General features: G+C 40.5%; 1 long non-coding RNA gene across 2 annotated transcripts; it reads left to right on the forward strand.

Annotated features, from left to right (window-relative positions):
- The first annotated feature begins 439 nt into the window (after positions 1–439).
- On the forward strand, positions 440–10,468 carry LOC137479548 (uncharacterized). Of its 2 annotated transcripts, none has more exons than XR_011002328.1 (4): positions 440–514; positions 3,344–3,463; positions 8,218–8,400; positions 9,077–10,468. It is a non-coding gene; the product is annotated as an uncharacterized lncRNA (long non-coding RNA). The 2 variants fall into 2 exon arrangements; XR_011002329.1 differs by lacking the exon at positions 9,077–10,468 and adding an exon at positions 8,477–8,615.
- The last annotated feature ends 6,823 nt before the right edge of the window (positions 10,469–17,291 follow it).

Consider the following 17,291-nt stretch of genomic DNA (forward strand, 5'->3'; position numbering starts at 1 on the left):
AGCAGACAGAGAAATATTCCCAGTGCCCTGGGTTTCCACATGGACAAAGAATAAAATACTGAAATCTTCTCCCATAGTTCATTGAAATACAGTGTAGGAAGAGATGTTCCATTCCCTAGATGTGACATCCCCATGCAGGCTTTTTATTTTTAAGCCCTGTATTTATTGTAGGTTATGAACTATCTTTTAATAAACACTAAATTTATGAGGAATTTAGCAAATTTTGGCAAGGTGTCCTCAAAGCTGTCTCCTCCCTTCAGTACTTTGAGACTTTATTTGAATTATTAAAAGTATTAATTTACAACACAATGAAAACATTTGACAAAAAAAACCCCAAAATATTGAACAATGCTTTTCCTTAATATCTTTTTCTTCTATTTTCCAACAGCTGGAGATACTTTTGCAGTTGTGTTTCCCAAATTTTGCTGCCTGAAGCCGTGAAAAATAAAAGTCCAAGTGTTTCTCACAGGTTTTGTGATTTTCACTGGAGTCAAAAGAAGTCGCCTAACTAAAAGTGAGTATTTTCCTTCGTGGGACATGGGAATACAGTTTCTAAGCCAGATTTTTTTTGGAAGCTGTTGGGATCTGAAGCTGTTCAGGGCACAGTGATGCCGAGCTTTGTCCTTGCAATCCGTTTTTTTAATGACACAACTTTAGAGCCTCGTGAGCTTCCTGTTGTCACCAAGTCCAATGAAGACATGAAAAATCTGGATGGGGATGAGCAGGGAAGGATTCATGGACTAGGAAGCCCATGGGAAATCTCTGGCTGTTTTATTCCAAGGGCTTAAGGCTCATTCTGTGCCTCCTCACAAAGGTGGTGTCCACCACTCCATGGTGTTTTCTTTGTAATCATGTATTAATGAGAAGGAATTAATATTTATTACTTTTTTGGCCTGTAACTTATGGCATTGTTGTTTCTTCCTGTCCTTTTCTACTGTTCTCTGTGGAAGCCAGTGCTAAAAACAAACATTTGCAGCTCTTCCTCAGAAATTCTCTTTAAAGTTTGATTGTTTTTTCCCAGACCATGCCTGTTAATCCAATGACACAAACATTTCATTGTTCTCTTTGAATGTTGAAGCTTTAGTTTAAAAACAGTGGTTCTGTTTGAAATCAAAGTCAAATATTTTTATTTTCAATTTGAATCAAAAAGTATTTTTCTGCTGTTCAAAATCTAAAGAAAAATCCTCTTTATGGTGTTTTGCAGATGCCACCGAAGTCAGAATCACTCCCTAAATTTGCTGTTGCAAACTCTCCACCTTTCTCTGTTACAGGACAGATAAACACAGGCTTGAGGGGCTGTTTCCCTGCCATTTTTCATGGTATTTTTCCCTTTATTTGGATTCCGTGATATGATATATGAAGTGAAATCAATAATTCCCACTTTTTGGGTTAAGGGCACAGCTGAATAAATAATTCATAAGTCATTGGATCAATGTGATTTCAGAGAACATCCACCAGCAGAGACCAGTTTTCTCAGATACCCCCATTATTTGAAATTATCTGACAATTGTCTTGGGTAAATCTTTAAGTCCTTATATTGACCAGAACTAATTTGAAATAAGCACTTGCTGTTTGTGCTCTGCTACTTCTTTGTGACCTGCCAGCTCTGAGTCACCTTGTGCTGCCTGATTGGATCAGCAGCAAACACTTGATGAAAAAGCCTTACAAAAACCAGAATTCCAGACTGGTTTGGATTGGAAGGGACATTAAATCCCTTCCAGTTTCACCCCTGTCATGGGCAGGGACACCTTCCTAGACTGGATTGCTCCAAGCTGGCCTTGGACACTTCCAGGGATGGGACAACCACAACCTCCTTGATCCATACACTCTTCCTTGAGTGGAAGAAATATCCACACCTGTCGCAGTTGAGATGGAGACAATACAAAGCAGCACACTCCATTTTCAGAAGGTTTCAAACAGTTTTTATTATGGCATGCATGCTTTTTATTCATTCTTACAAAGCTCATAAGTTTACACTTTACTCATTGGTCACGAGAGACAAACAAAATGCTCATTGGAACAGGCAATTGCAGGTTTCTCTTATTTATCCTTCTCTCTTGGTTTCTATGTCAACGACCTTGGTAAAAAATTCTTTCAGGGGTAAACATGGATCCCCTTATCAAACTTTTCTCTGGTTCACAGAAATCCCTGTAAAACCTCTTCCACACACACCATTAAGAAGAGTGCAGCACTTTCCCAGGGATTTTTTGAAGGATAGATCGTCTGGAGTCGAATTCCCTTCTCCTTCCCATTTTTTATTGGCACTGTGGAAACAATGGCTGTGAAGGCATTCATCTTCCTGCAGCCTCTTTTTAAGGATTCTCTCTGGAACGTGCAACACATTTATCTCCCATTCCCACGGGGCTGATCCGAGGGCTTTCGGAATCAATGGAACAATTGACGGTGTTTTCAGGGAAAGTGGAAATGCACTAAAAGGATGTTGGGACACGTTCAAGTTGCAGAGATTTCTTGCGAGGTAAAGTTCAGCACGGTGTCTGTGCTGGCTGAAATCAAAATGTTTTTATTCAGAAACTGAATGCAAAGAAGGAGGAACAGTAAAAAGAGACATAAATCAAAACTTTTCAGATATTCAGGCTTCTCTTGCTGTTTCCATGGTAGGTTTCTGATATCTGCTTCCACACGTAAGTCTTGTCCATATCACATCTTTTGTGATAAGGGTTATCTTAGCCACTGAAAAACCAGCTGATAATGCCTTTCCCAGTCCATTTTATGGAGCATGGAATTTAGTCCTATGAATTTCTCAGCCAGGTTTTCTATTTTAAATTGTTTCATCTATAGGTTGATTTGTTTCTTATGCTGTTAACAGCTGGTACATCTCTGAAATCTTATTTTTGTCATTTATTCTTCCAGGTCTGACTCCTGCCAGGATCACACTGTGACAACAGCTCCCATGTGCACCTAAAAAATACTCCGTCATTAAATCAGTCATCTTTGCTCATGTGCAAATCTACTTTTTTAACTTCTCCCAGAAATCTTAAAATCTGTATTTGCTACAATATTTACATGTAAAAGAGAGGCCAGGGTGCTGATGCACTCTGAGCACTTCATCATCCTTCTGGCCTTTATTTTCTTGCTTTCTGTACTCCTATCACGTATTTTGTCTTCAATTTTGGAGGCAAATTCCTGGCTGGGGAACTTCCCTAGGAAGAGATGTAATTCCTCATGTCCCTACTCCATGAACAAAGCTGCAGGCACTGTATTTATACAGATTATAGCTGATTTTATATGTCCTTATATAATGCATTCTAACAGACTTAAGCTGCAGGAGCATTTTGTAACTTCTGTATGGGAGCTTCACCATCAAATCTTATTTGATTTTCAGATTTTGGTTCTAATTCCCATGAATCCCTTTACAAATTTCCTTTTCTTCAACGAATAATGTCAAACAACATTACTGATCGCTGGGTATTGTTTCTCCTGGAACATGATGGATTCCTCTGAGGTAGGATTTGTCAAGTTTTTACATTTGCTTTTGTGGTCACGACTGAGAGTATTACAAGTGTTTGGATTTTTGGATACTTTGTCCTGAAATCTTTCCTTATTAGCAAACTCAAAGAAGGTTTTGTTAAGTAGGGACAGAAGATTACTAATTTTGGGACAGAACTAATTTTGAGCTCTTGAGCCGCATAAATCTTGGATATCTCAGGCTGTTCTACCCAAAAATCATTTTGTCAGTTATTTAAAGAGCAAAAATGATTTTTAAAGCAAAGCCATGATGTCCAAGATTTAAGACATCCCAATGCAACAGCCAAAAATTATTTTGACAGAATATTGCACTCCCTGTTTGAAATAATTAATAAATCCTTGGTATCATCAGTTTGCAAATATTCTTGGAAGACTCTGCTGCTCTAACTGACCAGGGAGGGATCTGCTCTGTAAATAAGATTTTACCATTTCTCCATCTCCATTTCCAGTCCATAAAATCGAGACTTCCCATGGAGGAATGGCCCAGTTACCAACAGCTTCATTTTGCATAATTGGGTTCTCTGGTGCTGCAATAAGAACTCCCATTAAATCCTAGCCAGGCTGACGAAGCACAGGAGTGAGAGTGGAGAGCAGAAGTGAATCCTGTAGCACTGACATCCCCAAAAGCACCTCTGTGGAGCTGGTCAGCACTAAGACAGTGGGAAATGTTGTTATGCAGAGATGATCCAGATGTCCTGTCATTGGAACTGTTCCCACTGCCTTGTTTTGTGGGTGGATTTTAGACCTACACTGATGCAAAGCCACTAAAACTGGTGAAGTTCTCCATGTGGGATGTGGGAATTAGACCCGTGGTAGAGCAATATCCATAACCACTGACTTAAACCAACTGCTTGGATAGTCAGGATTGAATTTTGAATTCAAAGGATGAACTGTTTTTTGGTCTACAATTTCTTATGAGTTTAGGACAGTGTATAAAACCAGTATATAAGTGTATATGAAACAAATATAATCCAAATAATCTGTGTTAAACTGATTTTAATTCCTCTGTTGCCTGTTATGGCCATGTCCTATAATTATGGGACTCGTCCCAACAATTATATCATCCTTCCTCCCCAGAACATGCTGTGTTTATTACAAACCTTCAGTTTCTCTGGTACTTTGAATATTTTAAACTTTTTTTTCAAATGCCCAAACAGTTTTCAGATCATTCTGTCTTCTCACTCTGCAACTGCAATGATATTTCAGAGAGCAGTAATAACCTACATTTTAGAGTTTATCCTTTTCCTCTCAGAAAACACGATTAAAACTCTGTTCTCTCAGTTCTGAAGACTTAATTTATTTGTCTTTCACAGGCAGATTATTTAAAGTCTTCTAATATTCAAATGTAAATAATCAAACCTAAGGCCTATTTGCTGTAGATCTTAAAACAAAATCTCTGTTCTTTAAATCTTTGTTTCCAAGAGAGAAAAGAACCTTATGCCAAAAAAAAAAAAACCAAGGAAAAAAAGAAAAATCATTTGCAGTTCATCTTTTGGATAAGACTATTACAAAGCTATTGGAAGCAAAAAGCCAACCTTCAAAAAATACACATTCTATTGCCTCAGATATAGAAGAATGAATTACAGGATTTGAGTCTTATTTATTTTCCAGAACTGCTTAAGAACATTCAATCCCATGTTAAAAGTAGTCACTTGATTCTTTGTTCATGGGTTTGTTGTTGAGGCACTTGAGGGTTTTTGCTGGGTGGGTTTTTTAACCTAAACTTTAGCAAAGCAGAAGAGGAAAGTAGAGCACTGCGGCAGAGTGAGGCCTCAGAGAGGGGAAAACAACCCTCAGCCGACAGGGATGGAGCTGGGACAGGGATGGGGCAGGGACAGGGATGGGGCAGGGACAGGCCTGTGGCAGGGATGGGAAAGGAAGGGTCCAAGTCAGGGATGGACCTGCATGAAGGATGGAGCTGTGTTGGAGAAGGAGCCATGTCAGGCTCCAATTTTTAGGATTGGGATGTTTGAACTTCCATATGGATCTATGGAGGTATGGCCACCATAATGTTTCAGAGAAGCCACTTAAAAATGGTGCTGAATGTTCCTTTTCCATCTTGTTGTTCCTTCCTTTTTTAAGTGTTTGTTATCTTCAGAGTGGATTAAATCTTTGGAGAGGATCAGCACACGGAAGAGTTTGGTATCTCTCTTTAACCCTGTGAAAACACCTCCATTCTGAACAAAGCCACCTTGCCTTTGATGTCTTTGGGAGTCTGGGGAAAACAGGAGTGGGTGAGGCACCGGAGCAGAGCTGCTCCCTTTGGAAGTGTGAATCCTTCAAACAAAACCTTGGGACATTGTTTTAAATGCTGAAAACAAAGCAGAGCCCTGATAGGGCACATTGCTTTTTGGAGTTAATTTGGGGAGTTCTCAGATGTTTGATGGGTGAACAGAAATCCTTTATTGGAATATAACTGTGGAGATGATTCACTTTTACACCCCCCACAGTGGAGGATTCTTGTCACAAAATTTCACATCCCAGATATTTGATAAAAGCAGGGGACATTGTGAGTGCCCTCAGATGAAACAGCTCCAAAATACTTTTTTTTTTTTTTGGAGTCCACTATTGTAAGAAGAAGTTTTAGGTTTTTTTCAAATATTGTGTCTTTGAATCATGAATAAATTATAGTCTGATCATCGACTGAACATGAGGATGTTGGTGAAATAACCTATGGATTTTGCAAGGATACTCATCCAGATGTCTTACATAGGTCTGGCTGTGCCATCTCTGGAATTTAAGTTGAAATCTTAACTTTACCTATAATTCTTTACAGTAATGTTAATGGTTACTATAAGCACAAGCTAATTTCACTGACAGCAAGAAGTTTGGCTTCTCTGTATATTTCCTTTTATCTAAAGCAAAGTATTTTTTGAAATCATCTTAGAAATTCCTTGTGTGAAGTAGCTCCTGGCAAAGATAAAGGTGCAGTTCTGTTACATTTAACAAGCAGAGAAATGCTTTATAAGTATGAAGAAATTATTAATGAATTTCTTATATTTTATTTTAAATATGTCTAATTTAAAATAAATGAGGAGAAAAAACAGAACAGACTGACAATTTTTCTTTATATTAAGTCAAAACTTATATTAAAATTTAAAGATTCATTTTCATGTGGAACTGGCCTTAAAATGTTTTTAATTCCTTGAGTTTAATTGTTGCTGTATGAATATTAGAATTTAATCTCTGCTGGAGAGGCCGAGGTCCAGGAGAGCGATGATACAGCCGAGGTGACCCCGAAAGAGAGGGAAAAGCCAGCACAGAAGCTTTCACAAGTTCAGACACATTTACAAATAATTATTTTCAGCATCTTCATGCTGCATCCAAATCTGTCAGATCAGCCTCTTCTCAGTCTGTGTGGAATCACATTGTTCCTGCTCCGAGGTGAAGCCTCATTAGCCTTCACAAAACAATATCAACGGGAAATGTCTGGGATGATGGGACTGGAGAGGTGCAAAACTGCTGGTGGAAACACAGATACCTGACAAGCCATTAATGAGATCATTAAAAACAGGCAAAAATTCAATTTCATCTGAAAATACGAGACTTGTAAAGTGCTGAAAAATACATCAAAACGCTGCTACATAGCTAAAAATGCTCAGGGAGTTTTGCATCCTAATGTGGGGCATTGACTGACACGCAAGTGAAAGAAAAATATCAATATTAAATCAAATGGAATGGCAGGCTGTAACTTCTCCCATCCTTGGGAATTGTAATTGAATTTCATGTGGGAATTGAAGAAGTATTTCAATGGAGGTGCACAAAAATCCCCTTAGGGAGACAGGTGCAGAGGCTGCAGGTTTGCTCATGCCCAAAGCTACAACAAGAGTGGAAATGCAGCCTTGGTAAAGGTATTCCTCAGTGGATTTTATATTAGTCAGGAATTATATTAATCAGGAATTATATTTTTGGAAATATTGCTGAAAGTGTTCCAGGCTAGGTTGGAAGGGGCTTGGAGCAGCCTGGTCTATGGAAGGTCCCATGGCAGGGGTGGAACTGGGTGGGTTTTAAGTTCCTTCAAACCCAAACCATTCTGGGATTTATGATAAGATTTTATGAAGTTCTTAGGAAATTTATCAGGTTTAAATGATCTGGAGTGTGACAAAGGGATCTCTAATGCAAAAGCTTTAGATTAATGAATTTCTCCTACTGAGTCATGGAAAAATTTGGGTTTGAAGAGACCCTAAAGCTCCTCTCATTCCAGCCCTGTGCCATGGGTGATTGGTGGTGCTCAGTGTGGAATTCCAGCTGGGTGGAAGGTGGGAATCAGCTCCTGTGCAGCTCATTCCCATCCCAAGGGACAGTGCTCAGGCTCTGGATCCATCAGCTCCCGTTCGATGCCCGCCTTGTCCGTAATCTCTTGGCAGACTCCTGAAGCTAATCTTCCCATTGATTTTGGCTTAGGTACACCTGGAGCTGTTCAATCCCTAATAAAATCTGAGGAGCTCAGTTTTCGAGCCATTTAACTCATTTGGAGGCAGAGCTTATTTGTTTTCTGAGGAGCAATCGAAGAGCTCCACTCATTCCTGAGTAAAGGCGTCGGACAGATGAGTGAAAACCGAGCCAAAATCCATCCAACCACACCGAGCTCCAGCCCTGCAACTGGAACCTTTTGGGCTACCATGCATCTGCCTGTTTTTTTTTTTCCTCCTTTTCCTTCTCTTCTGGTTTATTTTCTCAGTTTAACTTTGGAGAAAAAAATCTGTTTCTCTTCCTAACCTTGTGTTTCAGGACACTGACATAATCAGTACTGCACCACAAATCCCGATGGATCCAGTTTGGAAGGAATGCCAAACTTTCTGATTGCCTCTCCCATTGTTTTTCTGGCTTCCCCTTCTGTTATTTTCTCCACCCTACTCCAGATCCAGATGTTTTTTCCAGGACTCCTGGCAGGTTTACTGAGGAGAAGCCATGGTGAAACAAAGCAATAGGTGCAAGTTTTGGGGGATCGGGTGTGCAGATGGGGTCACCCTCCTGTACCCCATGCCAGATTCCCTGGAATCCTGCTCAGTTCTTCAGGAAAGGCAGAAATTACCAAACAACCAAGGCAGTTCAACAGAAAAAAAACCAGGAATTTTTGTTTGGGAGAAATCGTTACTGGGATGGAAAGAAGGCTGAGGTGTGTAAATGGAAAAAAAACATGGGGAGAGTTAACATTTCCAGATATTTATTTACTTTTATTTATGTTATTTACCTTAAATAATGACAATATTTTAGTAAAAATAATGTTTTATTTAATTGTGAGTCCCTTGCAGAAAGCCTCTAATATTTTGTTGCATAACTGATAAGCCTAAATCTCTGTCAGATAATGTCTCACTTTTCTATTTATTTAAATGATGAAAGATGGATATTTTATGACTAAGATGATTTAATGACTTTTTCTTTCACGTTTTCTTAACCAGGATGACATTTAGACAAGGGAAAGGAAAAAAAAAAGTCAGACCAGCCATCAATAAATGGTTTTATTAGTTAAATTTTAATGTTATTTTTAAGCAAATAATGAATTACTTTGACTAATAACTGCAGAGCCAGACATGATTCATTCCATAATTAGCTTGACAGTCACCATCAATCCTGTCATTTTTTTCAGCTGATTATAAAATCTTGTCTCCTTTTCCCACACAACATCTTCCCAAGTTGCACCCCATGAAACAGGAGGTTCCTGAGGAATCTCCAAGGAAATCTTTGGCAATTATAGCTCTCCAGCCACTGGGGAAGAGCACCCAGCCCTGAGACTGAGCCTGGAGCCAAAACGTGGGGAATATTGAGAATATTGACAGTCTGTGAGAGCTTTCAGCCTGGGTCAGGGCTGGTTTTGTAGGGGAGTTAAACCTGGAAGCTTCAGATAAATCAATATCACCCAGGGAAGCCAGCCCAGCCAAAGCACCTGCAGTGGTTGAGCACCTCTGGGGGACTGAGGTGACATCACACAGCCTTTAATCACAGGTCTGAGGAGAAGAAATCACCCTGGATGAGAAGCTTTGACATGGGAGATTCCTCACATGAAGAATCCAAATCAAGAGGCTTTCCCACCTTTTAGCAGAACAACTCAGTATTGGCAAGATAAGAGAAGATGGCCCCAAGCTGTGCCAGGGGAGGTTCAGGATGGAGATCAGGAAGAATTTATTCATGGAAACAGTGATCAGGCATTGGAAGGGAGGTTGAAGTCTCCATCCCTGGAGGTGTCCAAGGAATGCCTGGACGTGACACTCAGTACTCTGGGATCAGTCACAGGTTGGACTCAATGATCCTGGAGGACTTTTCCAGCCTAAATAATTCCATAATTCCATACCCAGCAATAATGTCAAAGATGTGAGAAGATGTGGGGATTTATGCATTTGGGAAAATCATTGCAACTCTTTCAATAATTTACTTTTATTTTATAAAAATGCATCCATATCCAGTGAGATACTGCAACTCCTGTAGATAAAATGCATCATCTCCCTTTGCTCATACTCCCAGGGAGAAATCCTTCAAACCTTCCTGGATTTCCCACAGCAGCTTGAAAAGCGTTTATCCCACAGATGTGTCAGAGAATAAACATCTATTTTCCAATTTAAAAGAAAAGAGTGCAAACACATTGGTGTGTGTTAATAGCATTTAACACCTGAGTTTGGCAGCGGTGCTGCTGTTGGGAAGCCAACTCTCAGTGCTCCCTCTGCAAGAAGAAACTCCTCTTGTAACAAGTGGCTCACAATCCTCATGGTGTTTTTATTCTGCACTTCACACTTGTGCTTGCTGACAGATTTAGAGTGCTTTGTGGAAGCAATAATTGGCCTGGAAATACAGCTGGCAGGCTTCCCCAGGAAGGAGCAGGAATTGCACTGCCTGAGGTCTTTCATGAGCTGCTAAAACCAACGGAAGGTGGTACCAGGACTGCCGTGTCCTTCCAGGAGTGCTGGGAGCCTGTGGCCCTCTCCACCCTCCTGGGAGCTTCGTGGGACCTGCTGCAAGCGATTTACAGAGCTCTGGAATGCCAGGACACAGGGAATGGCCTCACGCTGACAGAGAGGAGGTTTAGATGGGATACTGGGAGGGAATTGTTCCCTGTGAGGGTGGTGGGAGCCTGGCACAGCATGCCCAGAGAAGCTGTGGCTGCCCCATCCCTGCCCCATCCCAGGCTGGATGAGGTTTGGAACATCTTGGTCTATGGAAGGTGATTCCATGAGCTGAGAAATTTGGGATGTCCTTTGGGGCAGAGGAGAGTCCAGAGAAGCTGAGCTGATCCATCTCCATGGAGGGATGCCCAGCATGGAATGCATCCTGCAGCACTTCCTATTCTTTGTCGGGAAAGAACTTGTCTGGACAGACTTGTCCAGTGGGGAAAAACATCCCGCTGGGTTTTTGGGTTGTTTTATTTGGATTTTGGGGAGTTGGGGGGTTGTTGTTGCCATTGTGTTGCCTTTTTTTTTTTTTTTTTTCCTTCACATTTCAAACTGTCTCTTTCCTCTCAAAACCATAAAATCTCTTTTCATGAATTCATAGAAGGATGCTTCAGGAATTGAATGCAACGGGGTCATATTCTGGCTGTTAATATTAATGCTTAAGTCTGGATTTGGAGATGCTGCCTCAAATAAAACCAGAAAACTGCACTTTTGGAAGTTGTTAATAATACAGAAGGAGTAAAATCTGTCCCACTTTATTTATGTTGAAAATTCCTATCTGATGAAATATTTCTGAGGAAATTCAAAGATCCTGGAAGAAATCATAAATAGGCAATATTTAGATTTATTGTAGGTTGTATGGAATTGATACTTAAGAAACTAAAAAGCTTTATCTGTGCAATCATAAGATCTTTTTGAAGTGAAAAGAGATTGGATAGAAGTCAGTAGGAGGATAAAAATAGAATTATTATATAAAATTGTTTTGGAAGGAAAATGAAGTGTTTTTCCATCCCAGACATCCCAGTTTGTTCCGTTCACTGTGGTTCTCTTTCCTCTGAAAAAAAAAAAAAAAAAAAACAACAAAAAAAACCTGATTATATTCCTTATGCCTGTTTTCACTCACGGAAGGTAATTTTAGGAAATTAATTTCCCTCATTAGGTTGTATAACTCAATACTAATTTACTGAAATGATCTTAGAAAGGAGAGGTAGGCTCATCTTTAGATATTAAAGTGTTTCAGTAAGAATCCCTGGAACTTTATTATTTCTGTCAGCTTGGGGAATTTGGTTAAGGTCTGGTTTGAAGGATGGGCTATGAAATCCCTAATAAACATCTCTGCCCTGGAACACTGAGATGCTTTAAGGCTTCTCTAATATTCCTCTCACAGATGTGCTACTGAATGAATCAAAACTGAGCTTATACCCTTAAGTCAGGCCCTGTCTCAGACCCAGACTAAAAGTCCCTATTCAGGGAAATAATTTATGAAATATAATTTGTCCTGAAGTGCTTCTGAAACCTCTATCCCTGTAATTAAAGCATAATTAAATAATAAAACCCCAGAATAAATCCAGATGGTCTTTTTGGTAATTTGATACTTTTCAGAAGGAAATAAACAAGAGAAATTACACTTGGACTCTCTGGGAGTGGATCTTGCTTAGTAAAGTCTGTGTATTAAATTATAATATGATTACTTGTGTGTGGAAAATACAGATATTCCAATAGCTGGTTCAGGCAGTAAAACTATACTAAATTAAAGCAGAAATAAGAATTTATATTTTATTCAAGCCAGCAATGCCAAATCCATTCCCTCCTTAAATCTCAGTAAAAAAAGTTTTTCTGTAACAACATAACAAAAAAACCCCAAAAAGCATAAAACCAGATATTATCACCACTATAAGGCAGGGGAATGACAGGTTAAATCTTGAGGTCTAAAAGTCAGTATCAAAGTGGAGAAGTTGATTAATGATCTTAAAATACAGGAAATAATGACAAAGCTTCAAGAAAAGCAGGCTTTGCTGAATATGGTTTTCAGTGGAAGAAAAGAAGCCACAAGTGGAGAGCAGAACATTAAATAAATATAAGTGAGGAGAACTGGGAATAGAAAAAAGTGCAAGACAAGTCGGTGTGTTCCATAAAACATGAACAAATGCTTAGCAACATTTTACAGTTAAAAAGAGGGATTTTGTTGAGCATGTACAGGTCAGGGCTGTCTGTCCCTGTGCATTTGGATATCTGCAGCACAGATGGGCAAGAAATTTATGTATTTTTACATCCATGCACAAATACATTTGTATAAGGACCAAAAAAACTCCCGAATTCAACTTACTAGAGAGAAAAAAGAGAAATAAACACTGAATATTTTGGTTTTTAAAACCTTTAGTTGGACCATGATTTTAACCAAAGGGTTTTTTAGTGATATTTTGAGGGATTCTGTTGCTGCCTCATTGTTAATCTTCAATCTGGGCTGAAAAACGCAAATAAAATTATTGTTTTGCATATTTGCTGCTTTAACTAACACATCCAGCTTCCTTCTAATCTCTTGCCTTGCTTTTGGCTGCTTCATAAATACATAAAAGCTTGCCTTGAACATTTTAGCAGTTGTTAAAGCATCCAGAGAGATAAAAGAAAGTTAAAGGCCATGCAAAGATTGATTTACAGCGTTTCCCAGCATTTGGATGACAAATTTTGACCATTATGAGGAATAAATCAATTTGCAGGCACTGTGGCCAGCGAGCTGAGGCTGGAGCTGAAACAGCTCCACTGGGAAATGTGCTCAGAGATAAAAGGAGTCATATTTCTTATTTTGTGTGGAGAAACATGGAAGGGATTTTTAGAGACCAGGAGATATGCAAAAATTTACCAGGAAAAGGAGAAGGGAGAAGAGAACGTGTTCTCTTCTAGTTCTGTTCTGTTCTATTCTAGTTCTAAAATTTCCCAGTTACCATTCTAAAGATGTTTCCCGTTATTTAGAATTTAAAGTGAAATATGTACATCAATTACAAAAATTGGGTTATTTAGGAATTAGGAAAAGGTTTCATATTTATTGATCTACTGTATTTTAATTATAAAGGAATTTTGGGTTCCTAATGAAGAGTCCCATGATTAATGATTGGAATTGATAATCTTAGAGGTAATGATTCTGTGAAGTGGGGAACACCATGAGAAGCTGAAGGACATCCCTTGGTGCTGCTGGAACCAAGTGGAATTGACATGAACTGCTGTGGAACTTCTCCTGTTTGCTGTCCAAGGTCCCAAAGTGTCCCTGGAAGGAGTGTCCTGGAGAAGGTTTGGAAATCTGGTGAGTGCTTCATAACATGACTGGAAATTTTCCTCTTTTTCATTCTCTCATGTTTTCTCCTTCCCTTTTTATTCACCAAGAGTCCCTAAACAATTGCAGATATCCCTAAATTTCCCCAGAGTAGTTTCCTGCCCTTATCAAGATTTTGTCACAAAAATGAAGAGTTTAATCCACCATAATCACATCTCAAATGGCAACCACTCCATCTCCTCAACCTTTGGAGCGTTCTGTGATGGGGTGGACTGCAGATTCTCCCCTCCTGCAGCCTCAGCAGCCTGGAAGGAGGGGAATGGCGATGAAATCCAGCACCTCAAAGTTCAGGGTGGTTAGTCAGGCTGGGGGCTGTCCTGCCCACTTGTTAAATCAGGCACAAAGATTTATTTTCTGTTGCTTTATCATCATGATTCAAACTGGAAAAGACCAAACTTGGGAACGGCACAAATCAATTTGTGGTTCTGGCTGTAATGAGAGAGACAAAAAGTGAGGGGGGCCTTTTTTATCCTGCGTTCCATTTCAGCTGAGTGTGTGCTGCTAATTGAAACCCATCTCCTGGGCTCCAGCGGGAGCTTGTTCCAGACTGGAGCAGGGGGAACCAAGGTAATGTCTGCTTGGATTTGTAAAGCTTTAACCTGCCTCAGACAGCAGATGAGTCCTTTCATTGCACACGATCCATGGGAGCACTTACAAATGAGTTTCCACATGTTAGAATGCTCTTACAGCCTGGTGGAAGAGCCTGGATAAAATCTGGAGAAAGGAATCTTGGAAGGAAGGAATCTAGGAAGGAAGGAAGGCTGGCAGGCTGGCTCTTGGAAAAGGAGCCACCACTCTCCTCCCTACAGCAGCTCAGCTTTTCTTCTCTCCTTGGGATAGATCCCTGTACTCCTCTGAGAATAACATTTGGTGATTTCACGGGCTGTTCCTCTCTGGTTTCACAGAATCCCAGAATAGTTTGCATTAGAAGGAACCATAAAGTTCATCCCATCCCACCCCTGCCACGGCAGGGACACTTTCCACTACCTCAGGTTGCTCCAAGCCCTGTCCAGCCTGGCCTTGGACACTTCCAGGGATCTAGGGGCAGCCATAGCTGCTCTGGGAAACCTGAAATACCAGCACAAGAATTATTTGAACCCTGATGCAGAGAGAGTTTTCAGGGTAAATGGTGGTGCTCAGCGTGAAGGGTTAAAGACCAATGTCCTCTGCATCTTGATCTAAACACTAACAGCACAAAACATCAAAGTTATGCCCACAAAAAACTGTCTGGCTGCTATTTCTAAAAACCCGCTGAAACATTCTGACTTCAGCTCTACAAATATTTCTCTCCTGATGTGTACATGGAGTTCATTAGTGACTGTCTGGGAGTAAAACCTTGAATATTTATCCATAGCCTAAAGCCCAGTAGTCACATTCAGTGAAATCATCTCGTAACTGTGCACTGGTTGTGGTTGCCCACATAATTGGGAGAGATGGTGAAGTACTTAAGTGCTTCTAGTGAGCTTTGTGTCAAAGTTATTTCAGCAGGAATTTGTCTTTGGTGTTGTTACAGACCCGGCTGGCGCCCCTTTTTAGAGCACAGCACTCATTTCAGCAGAGATGGAGAAATCTCTCTGATCATCCCCCTGTGAGAGGAGATTTCCTGGGTTAATTGGACAAACAATGACATTTTGAAAAATTAGAGGGTTTGGCCATTCCAAAAATATTCTGAAGATATTTTGCTTCCACGGATTGACCTAAAAAGTGCTGAACTTGCTGTGCTGCAATGCCATTTCTTTGGGAATTTTTAGTGCAGTTTGGAATGCTCTGGATGTCTGATTCCAGCATGGCCTGTCAGTGCTCCAGGAGAGGGGTATTCTTTTCTCTCCCCAAACCCATTCCAGTTTAATTAAAGAAAACCATCAATACTCAAAATTGGGGAAATTCTTATTCATGCTCCACTTAAAACTTCGAGTCCTAATGGGAGCTGCAGTGGCACAAAACAAAAATGATCTCGCTTATTCTAGATAATTTCAGAACTAATGCAGTCAGCATATTTAACTATATTTAAAAGAAAGTGATTTCAAAATCAGAACTCCCTCCGAGCAAAATATTGTTTGGTGCAAGATGATCCTGCTTGGGTGGAGCCTTGTGGGTGTCTTAGAAATGTTACCATCCCAAGATGTTTACAATTTCTTTATCAGGTGCTTTTCATGTCTGGAAGGGGCGTGTGACACTTATTTTTAGGTTCTGTCCTTTTCTTTCTCTCCTTGCAGCTCCCCCAATATCGGTGTTTCCTTAGAAACCCTGGCTGTCAGCTGGCATCATAAAAATCTGAGATGACACCGAGCTGGCTTTTGGGGGAGGTGATTCTTGTGCAAACAACGTGTTTTCTATTGCTGGCAAAACTCTTGGCTTTAATCCTCATCCTGAAAACAATAATTTCAAGATTTAGGAGAGGGAGGGGCCCTTCTGTGCTTCCCTTTGCATTCCTGGTTGAGAATGAGGATTACTCTGAGGAAAAGCTCATTGCTATGCAGAGGTGGAAACTTTTTAAGCCCTAGGTTGATGCTGGATGGATGTGTTGTCATGAGAGCTGCATGCTGGGCTTGCATAACTCTTTGGAGGTGTTTATGTACGAGCTCTCCCAAGGGTGATGTTTTATCAAACCTTATTTCAAAAGTGCTCTTCTCTGCAAGCCACCGAATGCTTCGGGAGCATTAAAATGCAGAGTTGTGTCTGGTCAAGGATAAGCAGAGGCTGTGTTTCATATTCATGGGAGAGATAACTCCTAGAAATTTCCAGAAGATTTTATAGGAGCTGCAGCTGTCCTGTGCTGTGGTCACCTACATGGATTAGAATCCCAGAATTGTTTGGTTTGGAAGGCAACTTAAAGCTCATCCAGTGCCACCCTTGCCATGGCAGGGATACCTTCCACTGTCCCAGGCTGCTCCAAGCCCTGTTCCACCTGGCCTTGGACACTTTCAGGGATCCAGAAACCCCTGCCACATCCAGGGGTTTCTGCTGTATCTTTTAGTTCTTCCTCTAACAAAAAAATGCAGATCTGAAAGAATCAGAAGGCAATACTTGAGGAAAGGTCACTCTGCTGAGCTGCTCTGAAACTCAGATAAAAGAACAGGGATAATCCCCTTACAGAGGAGCCACAGATGCTTTAATTCAATCCTGGAAACCAGGGGAGTCCACACTGGAGCCTTCCCTGCCCTCAGGAAGTTTTTGAGCTGCAGGAGAAGGTGCTGGTGGCACCCTGAGCTTGGGCACAAGAGAAAAGGAATGGGATGGTGATAATGACTGTGTGGACATGGAGATGCTGAGAAAGGACATCCCATCCTAAACCTCACCTAAAGGAAATTGCAGCTTTATAGACCTGAGATTTTATTTATTTTTGGTTAATTTGGGCAGTGAAGCTCTGCCAGCCCTGGTGGGAGAGGGCACTTGGTTCCTTCTCCTGCTTGAACCCCCTGAGGCCAAGGAGGAGAGTTTTATTTTCTGTTTGCAGAGTTCAGTTCTTCTCTCTCTTGAATCACAAACCTCAATTCTTTTATGAGCCACGGCTTCAGAGCCTGTAGCACAAAATCTCTGCCAGTGTTACTAGGTCAGGTCTGCTGTCCTTTATTTATGTTTATTTTATAACT

Source organism: Anomalospiza imberbis, chromosome 10 (genome assembly GCF_031753505.1).
Source record: "Anomalospiza imberbis isolate Cuckoo-Finch-1a 21T00152 chromosome 10, ASM3175350v1, whole genome shotgun sequence".
Taxonomy (NCBI): domain Eukaryota; kingdom Metazoa; phylum Chordata; class Aves; order Passeriformes; family Viduidae; genus Anomalospiza; species Anomalospiza imberbis.